The sequence below is a fragment of the Humulus lupulus genome, chromosome 6 (assembly GCF_963169125.1).
Source record: "Humulus lupulus chromosome 6, drHumLupu1.1, whole genome shotgun sequence".
Lineage (NCBI taxonomy): Eukaryota > Viridiplantae > Streptophyta > Magnoliopsida > Rosales > Cannabaceae > Humulus > Humulus lupulus.
The window spans coordinates 220,088,808-220,095,240 of record NC_084798.1 but is presented as its reverse complement, the minus strand read 5'-3'; positions in this window follow the sequence as shown (position 1 = coordinate 220,095,240).

Below are 6,433 nucleotides of genomic sequence, written 5' to 3'. Positions count from 1 at the left end.
AAAAATTAAATTAATTATTCATTAAAATACATAATACGTGATTACAGTCTAAGTAGAAAATTATTAATTAACATTTTTATAATTTAATTTATTGTTGACACTTTAATACTAATTTAAAATTTCAACATTTAAATAATTTTATGATTTAAAATAATGGTTAGGATGATACAGTTTTTAAAATTCAAAGGTGGTGATTGTACCACGACAAGGTTACTTATAAATTTTAAATGGTTTTGTCAAAAACATAATTATATTTCAACTATATATATATATATATCTTCACTTTAAAAAAATTCTATGAAATAAATGGATTCAACATCGTGGGAAAAGGCAAAACCACACTCACAAATTGACAATAATAATGAAAATGATAACAAAAATCCACCAATATAATCTTCACACAAAATGCTCCAATCAATTATTTGTTTTTAAAAGCCACAGAAAACATTAAAAGATGTACATATGTTTTTTCACTTTCACTTTAACCCACCAATCAATATATGATGTGGAAAATGATGTCTCATTCAACGTGCACTACTACAAAAACGGGCTTTCCTGAGAGTTTTTAACTGTCGCTATTGAACAATGACGAAAGTCGAATAACTGTCGTATTTGCTTATGCTGGCGTAGAAGTAGCTACGCCGACAGTTAATAAGTGTCGTCGTTGCTGGCTACGTCGACAGTTAATAGACACTACAAAAAAGGAGACTTTTGCCGGCGCAAATTTGCGCCGGCAAAAGTATGGTTTTGCGCCGGCAAAAACTATGGAGTTTTTGCCGACGCAATTTTGCGCCGGCAAAGAATTGCGTCGTATCTCCGTCGCTAATGTCACTTTTGCCGACGCAAATATAATGCGCCGGCAATGGACTTTTTTGGCGACGAAAAAATACGCCGGTGAAAATATAAATGCGCCGGTAAAAAAATCTGTCACGATATTGTGAAAAACACTTTTAGCGGCGCAATAATGCGCCGGCAATAGTTTAATTTTTTAGTGGCGCATTTTTGCGCCGGTAAAAGTGTATATGTGAAGGTAAGATTGAAACTCTTTGCCGACGTAATTTTGCGCCGGTAAAAGTATTTTTAAAATAATAATTTGTATTAAATTATTAATATTATTTTCAATATATTAATATTAATTAATAATTTTCAATTTTAATATATTAATAATTATTTAATTTTTTAGTAATATTATTTAATTAGAAATAAAAATAAAATTAAAATTTTATAAATAAATAAACAAAAAATTACAACTATTAATATTTATTGTCTCCACCAAACATTAAAATATAAAAGTAATTTAGTAAAATAAATGTCTCATAAATTAAATTTTAAATAAATAGAAAAAAAGTTCTACAAATGAGTACTGGCCGCCTCATCATTCCCGCCCCCATCAGCATCATCGTCCTCGTCCGAATCCTGGTCTGGTAAGTCAACAGTAAAACCAGGAGCCAATTGACCAACCTGCTTCAACAAAGCACTGAGCAGGAGATCTTGACGCCGTTGACGACTCTCAAGTTTAGTCGTATGCTTCTTTAGGTTCTGATTTTCTAGCATAATGTCCTGATTTTGCTGCAAAATGGTGTCCACTTCAGGTGGCAATTGCCCGGACATTTGAGAAGTTGACGAAGATGCTGCCCTCTTTGCGCCAATTGCCTTCAACCTAGGCAACCCCCCAAACCCTTTCTTATAACGCGAGCGGGGTCCAAGGACATCCGTGACAATATCCATATCAGGCGGGAAATGACCGTCGACATTATCGCCGACACAAGAAGCAGCAGATGATGCAGGGGCCGTACTCTGCGATGCTCGACGTTCGGTCATCTCATTCTGCACAATAAAAAGCACGTATTTCGAATTCCAATATAACATTATTTGAAAACCTAACTTATAAATTTTTAATATAACAACATATAAAATATAACTTTATTATCTATCTGCCAACATCCTATCATTAATGACTGCAGACCAGTGACTGAAAAAGAATGTAATTAATTTTGTTCCCGTATCAGGGAGCAAGTGGGCTAAAGTAAATTTGGTCATGAAAATCCATATCTGAATCAAAATCATGAAGATGTTGTTGATATATACGGTAAGTGCAGTTAATTCCATTAATGAGGAATTTACGTCTCCAAACATATACATCAACTATATTTACATGTTTTTGATTCAGATATGGATTTTCATGACCAAATTTACTTTAGTCCACAAGCTCCCTGATACGGGGACAACATTAATTACATTCTTTTTTTATCTTAGTCCACAATCATTAATCATAAAAATATTGGCACATAGATTATAAAGATTTCATTGTTAAAAATTTAATTAATAATTAATAAATAATTACTAATTGACAACAACAATTAATAATTAATATTTATTAATTATTTACTAAACTTTTTTAAAGTTAAATGATCATAAATTAGTTAAGGTTATGCAACTTACATGTTTTGTCGCCGCTGCATCACTAATCCACTTATCCTTCTTCTTGTGCAGGTGCTCGAATGTGTCGATCATGCTCGGGAGCTGGCCAGTAGATGGGTCCATCTAAAAAAGCAAATTATTTAAACATTGTGACATTTATAATATTTTCGTAAATGTAAGGATATACGTTATTATAATTTATGTGATCATAAACATGGGCAACGATGGATTTGGAACCGTGTCCTCCTGGTATGGTCATTTTAGCTCGAGCTTCTTTATTTTTCTTCGATATACGCTTCAAAAAGAAAACAGTACTCATTAATCTAAATTGTAATTTTATAATTAAAAATTAATGTAAAATGTACGGCATACCTGGTGAGAATCAGAAACCCAAAAATCACACAGAACTGCCCAATCAGAAGAAGTGATCGACACAAAAGGTTTTGACTTCGCTCTCTCATTGTCCACCTCTCCTCCAACATCTACCCAGTGTTTCTTCATCGTGTGGCGCCAATCAGTCAGATGTTTTTGCATTTGTCTTACCATGGCATCGTTGATTACTGGATTGTCTTCTGGATAAATGAATTTTTCCTAAAATCACAATTAAAATTGGAATTTGTTAAAATATTTTGAAGATAGACAAAATATTTAATAATGAGTTATTAAAGGTTTAAAGAATGCTTACAGATAGTCTCTTTCGAATAACTTCGATATCAGCTGGTTTTACTTGTTCCCAAGCTAGTGTAGTTGGGGGTACGGTGCTACGCAAATAACGAGCCATAGAATTGTTGAACCACTTGCCGTACTTTTGAATAGCTTTTCCAGTTTCTTTATCAAACTCTACTTTCAAATGAGTAACTTTTTTGATGGCCAGCTCCTTCTCGATATTGGCACCGTAATAAGCTCCCCTGCCTCTCTTGGAGCCACCACCTGTGTCATTACTTGTTTCGGCCATTCTACATTAAAATATTCATTAATTAACTAATTCAAATTATGTATGTCTATTGTTTTTTGTTATAAAATTAACATTTATTCATTATGGTATTTCCAAACCTACCCTATTCCGACCTAGTGGATCCCTTGGAGATAGTAAGAAGTCATGTACTTCTCCTCAGTTTTTTAAAATGTTTATCAAACATTTAAAAAAAATGAGGAGCAGTACATGAATACATTGTCTATCCCCAAGACATCCACTAGGTGCATCGCTATTATTTTTTGTTATTGAATTAACATTTTATTACTTATTGTCTTTCCTAACCTACCCTATTCCGACCTAGTAGATCCCTTGGAGATAGTAAGCAGACATGTGCGACTACACACTTTTTCAAAATATTTCATCAAACATTTTGAAAAAATGAGTAGCAGTACATGAATACATTGTCTATCCCCAAGGCATCCACTAAGTGCATCACTATTATTTTTTGTTATTGAATTAACATTTTATTACTTATTGTCTTTCCCAACCTACCATATTCCGACCTAGTAGATCCCTTGGAGATAGTAAGCAGACATGTGCGACTACCCATTTTTTCAACATATTTCATCAAATATATTGAAAAAATGAGTACCAGTACATGAATACATTGTCTATCCCCAAGGCATCCACTAGGTGCATCACTATTATTTTTTGTTATTGAATTAACATTTTATTACTTATTGTCTTTCCCAACCTACCCTATTCCGACCTAATAGATCCCTTGGAGATAGTAAGCAGACATGTGCGACTACCCATTTTTTCAACATATTTCATCAAATATATTGAAAAAATGAGTACCAGTACATGAATACATTGACTATCCCCAAAGCATCCAATAGGTGCATGTGTACCTATATCTAATACTATCATTAATTAATGATAATAAATAAACTTTTCATTGAATTAAATAAAAAGTTACATACACTTGTTTAAATTACATATCACTGTCCTCGTCATCACTAACTACAACATCATTACGAACATCACTATCACTATCACTATCGACTAGAACATTATCGTCATCCTCATCGTCTTCATACTCGACCAACGTGTCGTCTTCAAATTCAACTTCATCATCGACAACAAATTCATCTGAACCTTCGCCAACCAAATCATCAACGTTGTGCACTTCAGTGGCATTGACATCAACCCGATCATACTGAAGATTATCAAAAATTGGAAGTTCTACCCACAACTGAAATGAAGAAGAATTAACTTCTTGCAATATTGGTATATCATTTGTGGTCTCAGTATCATCAACATCGGAATTTGTGAAATCCCATACATTCCTTGGAATGTATTCATTAACGAGCCTCCAATCATCCCCATTTTTCACATCTCGAAGATAATACACCAACTTCGCTTGAGATGCGAGAACGAAAGGATCATCTTTATAACATTCTTCTTTCACATATACGCTCGTAAAATTGGATTCCACTTTAATTCTACTTGTATTGAACCATCTACACTTGAATAGGACAACACTGTAACCCATCAAGTAGGACAATTCAATTACTTCTTCCAAAACTCCATAGTAGTTCACTCCTTCCTCACTTGGCACCATTACACCGCAATTTTGTGTTTTAAGCTTCATATCACGACCACGAGTCACAAATTTCACACCATTCATTATCATCCCTGGATATGAATACACGGTGCCGCTTGATTTGTTTGCGAGAGCATACAATTCATTATTCACTTCAGTAGGTGTTGACTCATGCAAACCGTTCACCTATCAACATTAACATTGAAAGTTAGTTTTGGATTGACTAAGTGAGGTTTCAGAAAAGAATTGACTAATATACATACTCTTTCTTTGAACCACTGAGGAAAATCAGTTTCTTGTTGAACTTCAAGATTCAAGCCCCCCCGTCTTCTTAATTCATCCATATGCTCACTACAAATGAACAAAAAAACTATGATTTTGGCATTTACTCGGTATATAAACCAAACATCATTATTGAAAAAATACTAGAAAACACACCTAAGGTACTCCTTAATTTCGGCACAATTGTTCAAGATATACCACTCAGCCTTTTGCTTTAACTGCGGATTGAGGAGCATACTTGATTTCTTACCAAATGGACGACCAACAGCCTTATAAATAGAATATTCCCGATTTGGTTGGGATTCAACGCGATCGTCATTCCTCTCAGGTCGATTGAATCGAGTCTCAACCCCCCGCAGGTACATTGAGCAAAAGGTTAAAGCCTCGTTCACCACGTAAGCTTCTGCGATTGAACCTTCAGGACGTGCACGATTTCTTACATATTGTTTATAAACTCCCATCGAACGTTCAATGGGATACATCCACCTAAAGTGCACGGGACCGCCAAGAATTGCCTCTTTCGGAAGGTGCAAAACCAAATGCACCATAATATCGAAAAATGCTGGAGGAAATATCATTTCCAACTTGCATAAAATGGTGATAATGTCTGTCTCCATCTTCTCAAGGTCTTTCACATTCAAAGTCCGTGCACAAAGTTTTTTGAAAAAACCGCACAACTCAATAATTGGCTTCCGAACTTCCGGAACCAAAAACGACCTAAGTGCGGCGGGCAACAACTGCTGAAACAACACGTGGCAATCATGTGATTTCAACCCAGTTATCTTGCCATCATTGACATTGACATTCTTCGAAAGGTTTGCAGCAAAACCGTCCGGGAATTCAACTGACTTCACAAATTCACAGAAAACTCGACGCTCCGGGACACTGAGGGTGTAACTGGCGTGCGGTTTCTTCCACTTGTTTCCCTCTTTGCGGAGGTGGAGTTTTTCCCTAATTTTCATGTCTGCTAGATCAAGTCTTGCCTTGTCAGTGTCTTTAGATTTTCCCTCTAAGTTCAACAAAGTTCCCAAGACACTGTCGCAAACATTCTTCTCAATGTGCATTACGTCCAAATTATGCCTCAACAATAACTCCTTCCAATAATCAAGCTCGAAAAATATGCTCTTCTTCGACCAATTAAGTTCAATCGGAGCCCTTTTGCGTTTCACACCACCAAATTCTTTGTGTTTCCCAGGATGTCTAATCAG